The 19,467-nt window shown below is 35.5% G+C and overlaps 1 long non-coding RNA gene across 1 annotated transcript; it reads left to right on the forward strand.

Moving 5' to 3' along the window:
- The first annotated feature begins 204 nt into the window (after window positions 1–204).
- On the forward strand, window positions 205–2,105 carry LOC107886837 (uncharacterized). Its single transcript, XR_001680926.2, has 2 exons — window positions 205–869; window positions 1,195–2,105. It is a non-coding gene; the product is annotated as an uncharacterized lncRNA (long non-coding RNA).
- The last annotated feature ends 17,362 nt before the right edge of the window (window positions 2,106–19,467 follow it).

Genomic DNA, 19,467 nt, shown 5'->3' on the forward strand with positions numbered 1-19,467 from the left:
AAACTAATACTAATAATAATAAAAATAAACAGTATAATATAATATTAAATAAAAATAAAGAAATAGTAGTAATAAAAATAACAACATTAATAATGATAATAATAATAATAATAAATGCAGTTAAAATACCAAGTTGAAATGAAGTAAAAATGATTAAGAGTAATTCAAAATATATATTTAAATAAAAAATTTTGAAAAGAGATGAACACTAAGAAAAGAACAATAAAAGAATTACATACTGAAATGAAAGAAAAAAACCTAATTGAAACAAAATCAAACTTAAAGGGATAGATAATAAATAAAATAAACCATTGGGACTGAAATAAGGACTAAAATGCAATACGCGCCAGTATGCGGGGACCAAAACTGGAAATAATCCAGATCCCAAAACGCTGTGCTTAAGCGCGGGTTAGATTGTAATAATGCGCAAATCTTAGGAAAAAATTAAAAGAAAAAAATGTAAACAGGGCCCGATTGAATATCGGCGCAAAAAGGGAAGGACCCGCTTCATAAATAACCTATTTAAGGCGCAAAGGCACGGGTTCGGGTCTGGAAACGGTTTTGCACGCAGATCCCTTCCCCTGGAATGGCGTCGTTTCATTAGCTGAACAAAATCAGGCCTACAACCCTAAAAAACATTCAGCCACTTGAGAACAAATTAAAGAAAAGGAAAAAAATCTTTCTCCTGCTTCAATCGGCTGAAACAAAATAGAACCCTAGCCTCCTTTTTCAGCAGAATCTTAACCACCGATTCGCCACCATGAACGGCGATCAGCATGCTCGGGCTCCGGCGGTGCTTTTTCGGCCTTAAGACCCTTTCTATCTTCGATTTCGACGAAGAAGAAGGAATTTCACGGCATCTCTTCGAGGTTAGGCCTCGTTTTCTTTTTCTTTTTGATTTTTCTTTTAAAAGTAGATTTATATAAAACAATAAAATAAGAACAAACAAGAAAATGAAGAGTAACAAATAAAGAGAAAGATCAAAACACCTTTTTAGGTTCTATTCTGCCCCTTTTTTTATTTCTTTTCTGTTCATAAAAAATACAATCTTTTTGTATCCCCCCTAAAATACATTCATTTTTGGTGGCTTTATAGCCGACTGAGATACAATACTATGCCTTTTGCTTTTGTTTGTTGGTTTCTCTGTTGCCATGTTTGTACTGCTTCTGTCGTTTCTTCTTGCTTTGTTTGCAGGTGTCAGGAGAGTTAACGAGATGAGACGGGGCGCCGAGGGTGGTTGAAAGTTGTCAGATGTCACGTGGGTGAGCGGAAGCTGTGGAGGCTGCTGGTCAAGGGCAAAGGCACAGAAGAGGATAGGCTAGGGCTAGGGTTCTGTTCTGTTTAAAATTTTGGGCCAGTTGGGCTTTTAGTTTTTTAAAATTATTGGGCTATTTTGGGTTTTGGTTTGGGTTAGGGATTTGGGCTTGTTGAGCCTGGGCAGGGCAAATTTGGGTACCTACAAGAGGAACATGTGATCCCAACCAAACATTCGGTCATGACTGTCGCCATTATAGGATTTTAGATGACATTCACATCTAATGCCAAAATTCCTACCGATGAGAGTTAATCTTGTGGAATTGCAAGAGATTGAAATCATTACCAGAGCTTCCACCAAGCCTAGGACATTTGGATGAAGAAGAAGAAGAAAAAGTAGACCTGATGATAATCTTTTAGTACATTCACCATTTGCTTAAATGGTGTCTCCAACTTTGGTGTTCCATAATTCCCCATACCTTTCTCATTCAGTTGGAAGCAATTGGTAAATATCAACTTCAAGCATCGATATGGTTCATCTTGACAGAACAGTGCTTGCTCAAAAAGCTTTTTAATGCTGGACACTTCCTCTAGTGAAGTGCAGCTATCTGCATCCAAATGTCCTAGGCTTGGTGGAAGCTCTGGTAATGATTTTAATCTCTTGCAATTCCACAAAATTAACTCTTGCAACCAAGGAAATTGTTTGATGGTTGTAGGTAAGCTCTCAAGATTGGTTTCAGATAAATCTAATTTGTACAATGAGGATAACCCGTGGAGATCTTTCAGCTTCACTGGTCTGTCTCCAATGGCAGAAAACAAGTTTTTTACAACAAGATTTGAACGATCACAAATATCAAGTCCCCAATGAGATTTTCATTTATAAAAGCCATTAGGAATACAAACAAGGTTTTCACAGTTGTTCAATCTCAAATATTCAAGACCAATAAAATTGTCAATTGAAGATGGTAATTCCTTTAAAGCCGTTCCGCTCAAATTAAGATATCTCAACCTCTCCATGGTGTCCAAGATTTCTGGGAAAGTCTCCAATCTTGAGCAATCTCTAAGATTGAATTTTTCAAGAGATTTCAATTTATGAATACTTGTAGGGAGAGATTTAAGCCTCTTGCAATCCCATAGGTTGAATACACAAAGATTAGAAAGACATTTGATGGAGGAAGGAACTTCTTCAATTGCAGTTCCATCTAACCATAGCTCTGTTACATTCGATGAAACCTCTGGAAAACTTCACAGATTTGAGCATCCACTAAAATCAAGTTTGGTGAGGCATGTGGCTTTATACAAGCTAGGCAGAGATCTAATTTTTTATAGTAACTGAAGTCCAAATGAGTTAGCTTCTCAAGATGCTGAAGGGATGGAGGAAGCTCACACAAGTTAAAACACCGGTTAAGGTATATCTTTCCAAGATTGGTGGCGTTGGAGAGGTCCGGGATTCTTACAAGGTTCTTAGAACAGACGAGACTGATAACCTTCAAATTTACTAAATCCTGCATGCATCACAAATTTCTCTACATTCAACAGCTATAATTAAAAAAATTATATAAATAAAAATAAAAATGATCTTATATTATATTAATTTCAAAATATAAATAAATATAATAAAATTAAAGGATACTATCAATAAAAGTAAATACATAATCTCTTTTTATTTTATTTTTCGATATACATTTAAATTATAAATAATTTATTATTATGATATTTACAATATATTATTATTTTATAATCATATTTTTAGTTATAAAGTTTATCGAATGTTATTAATAAACTACACATATAATCATCAATTGATTCAAATTTGATTATCCATCTATTAAACATAAAAAATTTTGTCACCTAATTGTTAGAGACAAACAATTGCATGGGTATATAGTGTTACCAATTCTTTATATCTGAAGTTCCTTTTTCCTTATTTTTTTAAACAATGTGGGATATGATCTTTATATAAACTTATACTTGCTCCGCTTTTTGTTCTAAAGAATGTGAGATTCATTATCCAACTAATAGAGGACTTAAGAGCAAACTTGCAAGATGCAGGGTCGTTTGTCTGTTTGGCTAGTCAAACACGGGCTAGTTCATAGATCTTTGGGCTGCACATAAAAAATAAAGAAAATAGCTAAGCTTTGTACATCAGTAAACACTAGCAAAAGATATTTTCCAATAAGTTGGAGTTGATATTCAACACTCCTTCTTAACACCAACTTCTACGATGTCCAACTAATGACAGAAGCTTCCGAGCTTGCTACCACACAAGCCTTTTCTAAGCAGGCCTGCAACTTGGTCTTCGGTCTGACATGTTCTAGCTTGATTTCTTCTTGCAATACTTTCGCTAATAAAATGATAATGCACATCTACATGTTTAGTTCTTGCATGAAAGACTGGATTCTCTGCCAAGCATATTGTTGACACGTTGTCACAATATAAAGGAATTGGAGTCTCCACCGCTTGATGCAAGTCCACCAATAGTTGCAAAAGTCAAGTGCTTTATTGAGCTATTATCTCCACTGCACGATACTTTGCTTCTATTGTTTTTAATAGACACTATTGGTTGTCTTTTGCCATACCATGAAAAGGTTACTCCACTTGAAAAAAAACTTAACCTTTATTAAGGAAGCCTAGTATTGGTCATGAAGGCTGCAATTTTTATTGTTTCTGTTTGTATCTCAAGGCTGCAACTATTTTTAAAATAATAAGACTAAGTCTTAGGGGGATTTGTTAGCTTGTTAGTAGGAGTAGGAGTTGTTATCTTGTTAGTAGCAATTTGAATTTATTTCTTGTTGAGGTTGTTACTTGGGACTTGTATATAAGGGCTGCTTTGTTAATCAATTAAATAATCTCTTCATTTCATCTTTAGTTTTATATTTCTTTTAAGTATTTGCTAAACCAACAGTGGTATCAGAGCCATTTTTCTTGATGGACTTGTGAGAGTTCCGAGAGAAAATTTGAGAGATACACTTGTGAGGTTTTTTGAGGAAAATAGAATCGGGATCGAGTAACCTGTCCATCTTAGCCCCACCTATGTTTTATGGAGAGAATTATCAAGCATGGGCCGTGAGAATGCAAGCATACATGGAGGGTTATGATTATTGAGAAGCTGTCGAGGAAGACTATGAGGTGACTCCACTTCCCAAAAATCCAACTATGAACCAGATCAAAATGCACAATGAGAGAACCACCAGGAAGGCTAAGGCAAAGTCTTGTCTTTATGCTTTGGTTTCACCAGCCATATTCAATAGAATTATGGCTTTTGGATCAGTGAATGAGATATGAGACTACCTCAAAACTGAGTATCAAGGAGATGAGAGGATCAAGAGCATGAAGGTGTTGAACTTGATTAGAGAATTTGAGAGGCTACAAATGAAGGAGTCTGAGTCAATCAAAGAATACTCAGACAAGCTGATAGATATTGCCAACAAGGTAAGAGTTCTTGGGACTGACCTCTCTGATTCTAGACTGGTGTAGAAGATACTTGTCCCTGTGTCTAAGAAATATGAAGCAACTATTGCCTTTTTTAGAAACACTAAGGACTTGACTCAATTAAGAGTAGTGGAGTTGATCAGTGCTTTACAAGCACAAGAGCAGAGGAGGTTAATGAGGCAAGAAGGAAGCATAGAAAGAAGCATAGAAGGAGCATTAAAGGCTAAGATTAGAGGTGTGCATGGGTCGGGTGGCCCGGCTCGGCCCGAAGGCCCGCCCGAAAAAATAGGAGGGTTTGGGTAAAAATATAGGCTCAAAAAATGGGCTTGGACAAAAACGAGGCCCGTTTAGAAAACAGCCCGAGCCCCGAGTAAGATTTTTTTGGCCCAGCTCGGCCCGGCCCGATTTTAATATTAAATTATTTTTATTTTTAATTTTAAGTAAATTTAGTACTTTTACTTTACTCTTTTTGTTGTTTTTAATGTTATCTTGATATTGTAAAACTTTTGTTATTAATATAATTTGGCTCTTAATTTAGTTCTAATTTGTTTCAATTTTTCAATTTTAATATAATTACTTTTTATTATATTTTTAATTTATGTATTATTTTAAGAATTATTTTAGTCTTATTTTTTATTTGTTTTTTATTTTAATATTTATTTTTATGTTTTTAAATGTATTTGATTTATTATATTTTAAAGTTTTTTATTTAATAAAAAAGTAAAAAAATTTAATATGGCCAGGCCGGGCCAGGCCAAGCTCGGGCCTACCATTTTTTCTCTAGCCGGGCTTGGACAAATTTCTAGGCCCATATTTCAGGTCGGGCCGGGTCTGGGCCTTGAAAACGAGCCTAAATTTTTTTATGGGCCCGACCCGAACCCGACCCAGCCCGGCCCAGGCACACCACTAGCTAAGATGTAGCAAGGCGAAAAATGAGAGGAACAAAAGTGGAATGGGAAGAATAGTGATTGCAATAGCGGTTCAGAAACTGTTGCAAAAGGTAATAGTACTAAAAGTTATAATAAGCATTCTTCATGTAAGTATTGTGGAAAACAGAATCATCCCCATTTCAAGTGTTGGAGAAGGTTAGATGTGAAATGCAAAAGGTGTAACTTGATGGGGCACATTGAGAGGTTTTGCAAGGAACCAAGAAATCAGCAGCAAGGTGGAGCACATGCTGTAGTTAAAGAAGAAGAGGAACATTTGTTTGTCGTCTCTTGCTTCTCATCAAGCATTTTATGTGACAGTATTTTATGTGACAGTTGGTTAGTTAATAGTGGTTGTACCAATCACATGACTTATAATGAGAAGTTGTTTAAAGATCTTGACAGGTCATTTAAATCGAAAGTAAGGGTAGGAAATGGAGAATAACTAGAAGTGAAGGGAAGAGGCACAGTAGCAATAGAGAGCTGTGTTGGAACTAAGTTGATTTCAGATGTTCTGTTTGTACCTGAGATTGATCAAAACTTGTTGAGTGTAGGGCAATTGGTAGAGAAGAGATTCAAGGTGATGTTCGAAGAGGGAATATGTCTGATCCTTGACTCTAGTGGCAATGAATTTTTTAGGATCAAGATGCAGAAGAAGAGTTTTTCATTGAATCCATTTGAGGAGGAGCAAGTGGCATCCAAGTGTCAGGAAGGAATGACATCACAATGTAGTGAAAAGAGTTTTGAGCTTGAGATAAAATCTTCAGATAATCATAGCGTACAAGAACAACTGCAAATCAAGTGTTTTGAGAATGAGGAGTTGCATGTAAAGGTAACTCTCTTGGAACAGCAGGTGACATCTCTCTCTGATAAACTATCATCTTTTGCACATGAAATATCTAAAGAACATGCTGATAAGCTACGGAAAAAGAATCTATCTCAGGAGACCAAGAGTAATGTGCAACTTTTAGAAGAGAATAGTGGGTTATGTTTTTAAAATCAAAAGCCGACTGAAGAAGCTTCATATGCGAAAGAATTTACATTTGTAGATGTTGTTGAGTTTAAGAGTTTAGTTGGAAGGTGAACATGCTGATAAGCACTCTGGCCACTCTCATGACTTTTTTGGAGTAGCTTCTAATGATTTTGAATTATCGAATTTTGGTTTAGATGGCATTGCATGCTAGGAAACAATTAGAGGCAACTCTTGAAGCTATACTAGTCGAGAAGGAACTCATAGAAGGCGAATATTGAAGAAACTGGTTAATTGCAAATCAGAGATCAGATGATGGATATTTTTACTAAATTGTTCATGTTAGTAGTTTTGAGTTTCTTAAGAATAAACTTGGCGTCTGCAGCACTTGAGTTAGGAGGAGAATGTTAATATCTCAAGGCTGCAACTAGAGGTGATCATGGGCCGGGCTGGGCCGGGTTCGAGCCGGGCCCATACAAAATTTTAGGCCCGTCTACTAGGCCCGGGCCCGGCACGGCCCGAAATATGGGACTAAAAATTTGCCCATGCCCAGCCCGAAATAAAATTGCTAAGCCCGAGCCCTGCCCGGCCCGGCCCATATTAATTTTATTTGGTTATTTCATTAAATAAAAAATTTAAAAAATATAATAAGTCAAATATATTTAAAAACATAAAAACAAATATTAAAACAAATAAAAATAATACTAAAACAATTCTTAAAACAATACAAATATTAACAATATAATAAAAAAATAGTTATATTAAAAATTTAAAATGATTAAAAATAAAATAAAAATATATTAATATATAATTCGGGCTGGGCCCGGGCCAAAAAACTCTTACCCGAGGCCCGGCTCGTTGTCTAAACGAGCCTCGTTTTTTTGCCCAAGCTCATTTTTCGGGCCTATATTTTTACCCAAACCCTCTCATTTTTCGGGTGGGCCTTCGAGCCGGGCCGGGCCGCCTAGGCCATGATCAGCTCTAGCTGCAACTATTTTTAAAATAATAAGACTAAGTCTTATGGGGATTTGTTAGCTTGTTAGTAGAAGTAGGAGTTGTTAGCTTGTTAGTAGCAATTTGAATTTATTTCTTGTTGAGGTTGTTACTTGGGACTTGTATATAAGGGCTGTTTTGTTAATCAATTAAATCATCCCTACATTTCATCTTTAGTTCTATATTTTATTTAAGTCTTTGCTAAACCAACAGTTTCTGCCATAAAAAGACTCAGAACATTCTTTGCATGAAGCATACTTTGACATATTTCGGCCAAGTGCCTACTCTTCCATTCCGTCACCCCATTTTATTGTGGAGTGTTAGCACATGTGAATTGATGGCATATCAAACATTCTTGAATGAAACCTCAAAACTCATTTGAGATGTACTCTCCCTTGTCACCAATGTGTAGACAACAGACTCTTTTAACAACCTCTACTTCAACAACCCCTTTAAACTCTTTGAGCTTTGAAATATCCTCAAATTTTTCTTCATTAAATAACTGGAACAATCATCAATGAAGGTCACCATGTACTTCATCCTGTAACGCCCCCACGCTCGAGACCGTTGCCGAGGTGTTACCGAACATAATTTATCAAATTAAGAACTTCGAATCATTTATTTCTACATTCACAGCTTTCTAGCTACCTGCGTCACAGTTACAAGAAAAACCATATCTCGAGTTACAAAACTCAAAATCAAGATCCATAAATTTTTATTAAATCTAGACTCATATATCTATTTACTAATTGTTTTCTAGAATTTTTGGTTGAGCCAATTAATACATTTTATTAGTTAAAGTTACCCCTGTTTTAGGACTTGACTAGACTGACCTCTGTTTACTACGAACCATATTTCTCTCCGTGAAAAGTTTATATTACTATTCTGTTTATTTATTCCAAAACTAGACTCAATAAGGATTCCAATAATATAAAATACACCACCTAATTATTTTTTTACAATTTATGGTGAATTTCTAAAGTTGGAATAGGGGATCCAGAAATCGCTCTGGCCCTGTTTCACTAAAATTCAAATATCTTATAACATATAATTCCTTTACTTGTTTCATTTGTTTTATATGAAACTAGGCATATTAGGCTTCAATTTTATATTTAATCAATCACCAAATTCAATTTCTATGATTTTTAGTAAATTTTCAAACTCATGTCAGTGTTGCTGCAATATTCTGTTTATGGCAAATTTCATCTTTTCATGAGTTTTTATGATCTAGATAACATATTAAACTTCCATGACATCAAACATGATCTAACTTAGAATTTTCCATGACTTAACATTATCAAGCATTTTCTCAACCAAATCATGGCCATATCACAAAATTATTTACACAAAATAGGTGTATTGCTATACATGTCATACTTAAGTTTTACAAGCCATTTACCAAAAAGAGTCCTTCGGATAGTGTGATCGAACCTTCGACCTGTCCCGATTCCTAAGCCAGCTTGTTCAAAGCTCCAATGAATGAAAAGGAGGGAGTAAGCATAAATGCTTAGTAAGTTCATATGCAAATAACAAGTAACATAACAATACAATTATACCAAACAACCTTAGCATGGTATCACCAAAACATATATCACATTTCTAAACATCATTAATCATCTTACCACCTTATTGTTGTTGTATCTATTTTCAACCCGGAGGTTAAGTACATACCTGTCCAAAGTGTCCATTTCACAATACTTACCAATACGTCACCTGCATCTTAAGTGTTCTTCCATTTCACTGGAAATTTTACCCGTTGAACACATCGGAATATAACTCGGATACATGGATAATTTGCACATAAGTGCCACATTTGTAGCCAAGCTACCATGTAACCCGCCCATAAGTGAACTCGGAATCAACTCAACGAGTTCGGATGCCTAGTTACATCTCACGAACTCGGACTCAACTCAACGAGTTCGGACATTTCACATCCATAAGTGAACTCGGACTCAACTCAACGAGTTCGGATGTTCAACCATCCTAGTGACATGTCACTTGTATCCTAATCTATTCCTAAGGTTCAAACGGGATTTTCCTCGAACACATCTCCTTGCCATCTTCCGTAAAATACCAAAACCAATACTCGGTAGCACTTTATATTTAACAAATAATACACTTAATATGCATTTTATTCGAAAATAACCACAAAGCATATATTTCATGATAAAAAATCAGCATATCATATATTTAACTTCAATAACTTAAAAATAACAATTATACTACATTATTTACACATGAACTTACCTCGGTACAAAATTTTTAACAATCGAGCCTATTCCTCGTAAACTTTGTTTTTCCCTCGATCACGACTTGAATCTCGTTTCTGTTGATCTATAATACCAAATTAATCTTATTTAATACATACATTCATTAAAATAGTCCTTAATACGAACTTTGGCAAAATTACCATTTTGTCCCTAAACTTTTGCATAATTACACTTTTGCCCCTAGGCTCGGGAATTAAACTTCATCCCTTATTATTATGTTTTATGACATGCTGATCATTTTTTCCTTCTATGGCAACATCAAATTCTCACTCTAACATGTATTTATGACTACTAAATATTTTTACCGATTAAGTCTTTTTACTCGTTTTCACTCAAAACTGAGTAACACAAGTTGTCTAACAAAATTTAAAACCTCATATTCTGTCATAAAACACCAAAATACACAAATTTCACCTATGGGTATTTTTCCAAATATGAACCATAGGTTGAATTATTGTTAAGATAAGCTAAATCGAGCTACCGGGATTTCAAAAACATAAAAATCATTAAAAACGGGGCTTGCAATCACTTACTATGAAGTTTGAAAGTTGAAGAAACCGCAGCTATGGAGGAGAGTAAAAATCGGCAAAACAATATGGAGAAGATGATCATTTTGGGTTATTTTTCCTATTTTTATTTCATTTAATATCCAAATGACCAAAAGGCTCTTACTACTAAACTTTCCAAAAATTCCTTCCATATCCTAATTTTGTCCATGAACTTAAAATTGGTCAAATTACCATTTAAGACCTCCTAATTAATATTTCAAAGCAATTTCATACTAAAAACTTCTAGAATGCAAGTTTTGCAACTCATTCGATTTAGTCCCTAACTTTAAATTAAACTCGTTATGCCAAAAATTTCTTCTTGAAATTTTCACACAATTATGCAATCATATCATAAACCTCAAAATAATTATAAAATAATTATTTCTATCTCAGATTTGTGGTCACGAAACCACTATTCCGATTAGGCCTTAATTCGGGATATTATAACTTTCCCCCCTTTAAGGATTTTCGTCCTCGAAAATCTTACCGGTAAACAAGCGTGGGTATTGGTTTCTCATAGTTTCTTCAGGTTCCCATGTAGTCTCTTCTACCTCGTGCTTTTGCCGCAATACTTTCACGAAAGTGACACTTTTATTTCTTAGTTTCTTGACCTCTCGAGCTAAAATCTTAATCGGTTCTTCTTCGTAAGTCATATCCGGTCGTAGTTCAATTTCTGTCGGTGAAATTATATGTGAAGGATCCGAACGATACCGACGTAACATAGATACGTGGAACACATCATGGATCTTTTCTAATTCAGGTGGTAATGCTAGCCGATATGCTACCGGTCCAACTTTTTCAATTATTTCATACGGTCCAATAAAACACGGACTTAACTTGCCTTTCCGGCCAAATCTAAAGACTTTCTTCCATGAAGACACTTTTAAAAATACCTTATCACCAACTTGAAACTCGATTTCCCTTCGTTTCAAATCCGCATAAGATTTCTGTCTATCTGAAGCAGCTTTCAAACAATCTCGAATCACTTTCACCTTTTCTTCGGTTTCTTTTATTAGATCAACTCCATAAATCTGATTTTCCCTGAGTTCAGTCCAATACAATGGCGTCCGACATTTACGACCATACAATGCTTCATAAGGTGCCATCTTTAAACTCGTCTGATAACTATTATTATAAGCAAATTCTACCAACGGTAAGTACCTTTCCCAATTACCTTGAAATTCCATTACGCAACATCTGAGCATGTCTTCAAGAATCTGAATTACTCTCTCTGATTGTCCATCAGTTTGTGGATGAAAGGCAGTGCTGAAATTTAATTTTGTACCTAATGTCTCTTGCAACTTTTGCCAAAACCGTGAAGTAAATCTCAGATCTCTATCCGAAATGATTGACAAAGGTATTCCATGAAGTCTAACAATCTCACGGATATACAATTCAGCCAACTTATTAAGAGAATAATCCGTACGTACCGAAATAAAATAAGCCGATTTAGTCAGTCTGTCAACTATTACCCAGATGACATTTTTCTTCCCCGGAGTTAACGACAACCCTAATATAAAATCCATGGAATTCGATCCCATTTCCAGTTAGGAACCATGATAGGCTGGAGTAATCCTGAAGGTACTTGGTCTTCAGCTTTCACTTGTTGACAAACTAAGCACTTTGATACAAATTCGGAAATATTTCTTTTCATTCCACTCCACCAGTACATTTTCTTCAAGTCATTATACATTTTCGTACTGCCCGGATGAACCGCCAAACAGCCATTATGTGATTCATACAAAATATTTTGAATCAACTCATCATTTTTCGATACACAAATCCGATTTTTAAACATCAAACAACCATCAGAACCGATTCTGAAATCTGATCCTGTATCAGCTTCACACTGTTTTCTCTTGGCTAGCAAATCGTCATCATTTTTCTGAGCTTTAGAAATCTCTTGTAAAAACATCGGTCTTGCTCTTATCTCTACTAGAATCGAACCATCACCTGATATCTTTAACTGAGTATTCATAGCTCTCAAAACAAATAACAACTTTCTGCTTAAAGCATCGGCACCCACATTCACTTTTCCCGGATGGTAGTCAATAACAAGCTCGTAATCTTTCAACAACTCCAACCATCTTCGTTGTCTCAAATTCAAGTCTTTTTGTGACATCAAGTACTTAAGACTTTTGTGGTCGGTATATACCCGACACTTTTCATCATACAAATAATGTCGCCAAACTTCAAAGCAAACACCACCGCAGCCAATTCCAAATCGTGAGTAGGATAATTCCTCTCATGAGGTTTTAACTGCCTCGAAGCATAAGCCACCATTTTTCCATCTTGCATGAGTACACACCCCAAACCATTTAGAGAAGCATCACTATACACCAAAAATTCTTTACCTGATTCGGGTTGTACTAACATTGGTGCCTCTGTTAATAACTTTTTCAATTCTTCAAAACTCTGTTGACATTCTTCCGTCCATTCAAATTTAACATTCTTTCGGAGTAGTCCAGTCATAGGAGCAGCAATTATAGAAAATCCATTTACAAACTGCCAATAATACCCAGCTAGTCCCAAGAAACTTCTAACTTCGGTTACATTTTTCAGTGGTTTCCAATCAACAATGACTGAAATTTTACTAGGATCAACCCGTATACCATCACCTGAAACAATATGACCCAAAAATCTAACTTCCCGGAGCCAAAATTCACTTTTACTAAACTTAGCATACAGCTGCTTATTTCTCAAAGTTTGCAAAACTATCCTCAAATGCTCAGCATGCTCTGTCTCATCTTTTGAATAAATTAAAATATCATCAATAAACACCACAACAAATTTGTCCAAGTATGGCCGAAATATGCGATTCATCAAATCCATAAACACAGCAGGAGCGTTTGTCAACCCGAATGGCATAACTAAAAATTCATAATGACCGTACCTTGTTCTAAAAGCAGTTTTAGGCACATCCGACTCTTTGACTCGCAGCTGATAGTATCCAGATCTCAAGTCAACCTTTGAAAACCATGTCGCTCCTTTTAGCTGATCAAATAAATCATCAATTCTTGGCAACGGATACTTGTTCTTGATTGTCACCTTGTTTAATTGCTGATAGTCAACACACAATCTCATAGAACCATCCTTCTTTTTTATAAATAATACGGGAGTACCCCAAGGTGAAAAACTTGGTCTCACAAAACCTTTATCAGTCAACTCTTGCAACTGCGACTTTAATTCTTTCAACTCTGCTGGTGCTATTCTATATGGAGCAATCAAGATCGGAACTGTTCCCGGTATCAAATCAATACCAAATTCTACTTCCCTGACTGGAGGCAAACCCGGCAATTCTTCTGGAAATACGTCCGCAAATTCACACACAACCGGCACTGATTCAACTTTCTTTTCAACTTCTTTTGTATTAATTACATACGCCAAATAAGCTTCATAACCCTTTCTCAAATATCTTTGAGCCGACATTGAAGAAATCACACTAGACAATGCCTCTGATTTATCTAATTCAACCCGCAGAGTTTCACCATTTTCACACTTTAATTCTATAACCTTTTCTTTGCAATTTACTATAGCATCATGCAATGTCAACCAATCCATACCCAAAATAATATCAAATTCATCAAACGACAACAACATCAAGTCGGCTGGAAAGTAATGACCCCAAATCATTAAAGGGTATTTCTTGCATACTTTATCAACTATCACACATTTGCCTAGTGGATTCGACACTCTAATCATAAATTTTGTGTTCTCAACAGGTATATTCATACTAGACACCAGCTTCATGCATACATATGAATGAGTAGAACCGGGATCAATCAAAGCATTAACATTAACATCATAAAGAGAAAATATACCAGTAATCACATCGGGTGATGAAGCATCTTCACGCGCTTTAATAGCATAAGTTCTAGCCGGAGCCCTTCCTTCAGATCTAACTGCTGCATCTCTGGCTACATTCTTACTGCTTGCTTCATTCCCAGCTTTTCTTGGATACCTTCCCCTCGAATCCGCACCACTTGCTTTTGTATACTGAAATTTTTCATTCTCAGCTCTCTCTGGGCAGTCTCTAATAAAATGATCTGAAGAACCACATCAAAAACATTCATTTGCTCTGCACGGACCAAAATGATTTCTACCACACCGCTGGCACTCGGGTTTAACAAATCTGGAGTTTCCTACACTGGCTGCCGAAGTAGTCTGGAACTTAGGTCCACTATTTTGCTTCTTAGAATTCCCATATGATTGCCCAGCTGAAACTTGGGAACGAGGATTCATATTTCTTGACTTTCCAGGTTGCTGTGAGGGTGCATTACCCATTGGTCTTTTCTTCCAATTTTCGTGTCTCAGATTCTACCTTTTTCTTTTTCTTAAGTAGTTCTTCAGCCTTGCAAGCTCGATTGACAAGTACCACCATTTCTTTTAGTTCAAGGATCCCAACAAATACCTTGATGTCTTCGTTGAGCCCGTCTTCAAATCGTCAGGACATCTTGGCCTCTGTAGGAACATATTCTCTGGCATACTTACTCAATCGAACAAACTCTCTTTCATATTCTGTGACTGTCATATTACCTTGCTTCAGCTCAAGAAACTCTTTACGTTTCTGATCAATAAATCTTTCACTAATATATTTCTTTCGAAACTCTTCTTGAAAGAATTCCCAAGTTACCATCTCTTTCGGTACCACCGAAATTAAAGTCTTCCACCAATTATAAGCTGAATCCCTCAACAAAGATATAGCACATTTCAAACATTCTTCAGGTGTACAAGATAATTCATCAAATACCCGGATAGAATTTTCAAGCCAGAACTCTGCTTTCTCGGCATCGTTATCAATATTTGCCCTAAATTCTTCGGCCCCTTGGTTACGAATTCTATCAACCGGAGTTCTGTGAAATTTTATCATATCCACACCCTGAGGCATCGGGGGTATAGGTTGAGGAATTGGGGGAGGTGGGGGAGGTTGTGCATTTGGGTTCGTACGAACGAACTCAGTATACCAAGCATTTATCATTTGGAGAAAGGCTTCCCGAGCCCCTTCTCCTCCTCCTTGACCAACAGTAGGAGGTGGATTTTCAGTTGGCACCGCCTCTTCATTCGGAGCTGGTGCATTATTCTCTACATCATCAGCCGCAGTTGGATCGGGATCCTATAAAAAAATCATTTAAAAGGTTAGAAGTCGTCACACTATCACAATTTATACATATGGCATGTATAGCAAAATCCGTACATACAACACGTAGTCCGAGAACCGACTAAACCTGCTCTGATACCACTAAATGTAACGCCCCCACACCCGAGACTGTCACCGGAGTCGAGCTTGAGGTGTTATCGAACATAATTTATCAAATTAAGAACTTCGAATCATTTATTTCTACATTCACAGCTTTCTAGCTACCTGCATCACAGTTACAAGAAAAATCATATCTCGAGTTACAAAACTCAAAATCAAGATCTATAAATTTTCCTTAAATCTAAACTCATATATATATTTACTAATTTTTTTCTAGAATTTTTGGTTTGGCCAATTAATAAAATTTATTAGTTAAAGTTACCCCTGTTTCAGGACTTGACTGGACTGACCTCTGTTTACTTCGAACCATATTTATCTCTGTGAAAAGTTTATATGACTATGCCGTTTATTTATCCGAAACTAGACTCAATAAGGATTCCAAGAATATAAAATATACCACCTAATTATTTTTGTACAATTTATGGTGAATTTCTAAAGTTGGAACAGGGGATCCAGAAATCGCTCTGGCCCTATTTCACTAAAATTCAAATATCTTATAACATATAATTCCTTTACTTGTTTCATTTGTTTTATATGAAACTAGGCATATTAGGATTCAATGTCATATTTAATCCATCACCAAATTCAATTTCTATGATTTTTAGTAAATTTTCAAACTCATGTCAATGTTGCTGCAATATTCTGTTTATGGTAAATTTCATCTTTTCATGAGTTTTTATGATCTAGATAACATATTAAACTTCCATGACATCAAACATGATCTAACTTAGCATTTTCCATGACTTATCATTATCAAGCATTTTTTCAACCAAATCATGGTCATATCACAAAATTATTTACACAAAATAGGTGTATTGCTATACATGCCATAGTTAAGTTTTACAAGCCATTTACTAAAAAGAGTCCTTCGGATAGTGTGATCGAACCTTCGACCTGTCCCGATTCCTAAGCCAGTTTGTTCAAAACTACAGTGAATGAAAAGGAGGGAGTAAGCATAAATGCTTAGTAAGTTCATATGCAAATAACAAGTAACATAACAATACAATTATACCAAACAACCTTAGCATGGTATCACCAAAACATATATCACATTTCTAAACATCATTAATCATCTTACCACCTTATCGTTGTTGTATCTATTTTCAACCCGGAGGTTAAATACATACCTGTCCAAAGTGTCCATTTCACAATACTTACCAATACGTCACCTGCATCTTAAGTGTTCTTCCATTTCACTAGAAATTTTACCCGTTGAACACATCGGAATATAACTCGGATACATGGATAATTTGCACATAAGTGCCACATTTGTAGCCAAGCTACCATGTAACCCGCCCATAAGTGAACTCGGATTCAACTCAACGAGCTCGGACGTTCGCATCCATAAGTGAACTCGGACTCAACTCAACGAGTTCGGATGCCTAGTTACATCTCACGAACTCGGACTGAACTCAACGAGTTCAGACATTTCACATCCATAAGTGAACTCGGACTCAACTCAATGAGTTCGGATGTTCAACCATCCTAGTGACATGTCACTTGTATCCTAATCTATTCTTAAGGTTCAAACGGGATTTTCCTCGAACACATCTCCTTGCCATCTTCCGTAAAATACCGAAACCAATACTCAGTAGCACTTTATATTTAACAAATAATACACTTAATATGCATTTTATTCGAAAATAACCACAAAGCATATATTTCATGATAAAAAATCAGCATATCTTATATTTAACATCAATAACTTAAAAATAACAATTATACTGCATTATTTACACATGAACTTACCTCGGTACAAAATTTTTAATAATCGAGCCTATTCCTCGTAAACTTTGTTTTTCCCTCGATCACGACTTGAATCTCTTTTCTCTTGATCTATAATACCAAATTAACCTTATGTATTCATTAAAACAGTCCTTAATACGAACTTTGGCAAAATTACCATTTTACCCCTAAACTTTTGCATAATTACACTTTTACCCCTTGGCTCAGGAATTAAACTTCATCCCTTATTATTATGTTTTATGACACGCTGATCATTTTTCCCTTCTATGGCAACATCAAATTCTCACTCTAACATGTATTTATGACTACTAAATATTTTTACCGATTAAGCCTTTTTACTCGTTTTCACTCAAAATCGAGTAGCACAAGTTGTCTAACAAAATTTAAAACCTCATATTCTATCATAAAACACCAAAATACACAAAATTCACCTATGGGTATTTTTCCAAATATGAACCATAGGTTGAATTATTGTTAAGATAAGCTAAATCGAGCTACCGGGATTTCAAAAACATAAATATCATTAAAAACGGGGCTTGAAATCACTTACTATGAAGTTTGAAAGTTGAAGAAACCCCAGCTATGGAGGAGAGAAAAAATCGGCAGAACAATATGGAGAAGATGATCATTTTGGGTTATTTTCCCTATTTTTATTTCATTTAATATCCAAATGACCAAAATGCCCTTACTACTAAACTTTCCAAAAATTCCTTCCATGTCCTAATTTTGTCCATGAACTTAAAATTGGTCAAATTACCATTTAAGACCTCCTAATTAATATTTCAAAGCAATTTCATACTAAAAACTTCTAGAATACAAGTTTTGCAACTTATTCGATTTAGTCCCTAACTTTAAATTAAACTCATTATGCCAAAAATTTCTTCACGAAATTGTCACACAATTATGCAATCATATCATAAACCTCAAAATAATTATAAAATAATTATTTCTATCTCGAATTTGTGGTCACAAAACCACTATTCCGATTAGGCCTTAATTCAGGATATTACACATCCACTCATGAAGGCTTGTTTAACATGCCTAAACACGTTAAGTGGATTAACTCTAATAGTTCTTTCACTTTAAATTTGGACTCTTTATACAACAATTGATGTGCTTTTCTATATTGACAACCCACATATATTGTGTTTGTTCTCACTTCAAGTTTTAAGAGTCCTTTGAACATTGATCTCATCGCCATCACATCTATCTTAGAACAGCTGATGTGACTTAGTTGCATGAGTCACAAGTCTATCGCCTTATTATTTCTTGTCTTGTCAACATATACAATTTCTGTGGACATCACATAGACTGACTTTAATCTCTGTCCTTTCATTATTAGCTCCTTTATATTTTCAATATTGTGGTATACTTTCACATCTTATGGACCAAACAAAACAACATGACTTGCAGATGTTAGTTGTGCTACTAAAACAAGATTTTTTTCTCATACCTAGCAAATGGTAGACATTTTGAAGTGCTACCTTGATCTTATTATGTTGAGGGGAAACTATTGTGTTACTAACATGTGTTATTGATAACTTAAAAGTTAGAGCTTCGCATAATTCCTTTTAGAGAATAACTTAGCGAACATATCCCAAGCTTCCTTCAGGATTTTAGCATCACATATGTGTTCGAACACATCTTCTTAAATGGTTGTCTTTAAGGCGAACATTGTTTTGCCAGCTTTTATTTTCCATTTTCCTAGTGTGCCACTTGCATCCTCAACTTTCGGTTGCATCACTTCACTACCATTAACAACCTCTCATAAGTCTTGTCCTTGCATACAAAGACATTATGCAAGTTGACCATGTATTATAATTGTTATTAAGCTTATTCATTTGTTAACAACTTGTGGGTCTGTCATCTTGTCAACAAATGTCTCATAATTAAATATTAGAATAGTTAAAGTAGTTCATGAACAATGCATCAGGTAGGTTCCTAGTAAAAAGAGATAGGTCACAACGAACACTCTTAAGTACCAACCGTTTCCTTAACCAAAACCTTTCTTAGACATGCAATTCCACACTACCACATTTCCTTCCAACAACTAAACAACTAAGGATAATCT

This window comes from Gossypium hirsutum, chromosome A11 (assembly GCF_007990345.1).
Source record: "Gossypium hirsutum isolate 1008001.06 chromosome A11, Gossypium_hirsutum_v2.1, whole genome shotgun sequence".
NCBI classification, from domain to species: Eukaryota; Viridiplantae; Streptophyta; class Magnoliopsida; order Malvales; family Malvaceae; genus Gossypium; species Gossypium hirsutum.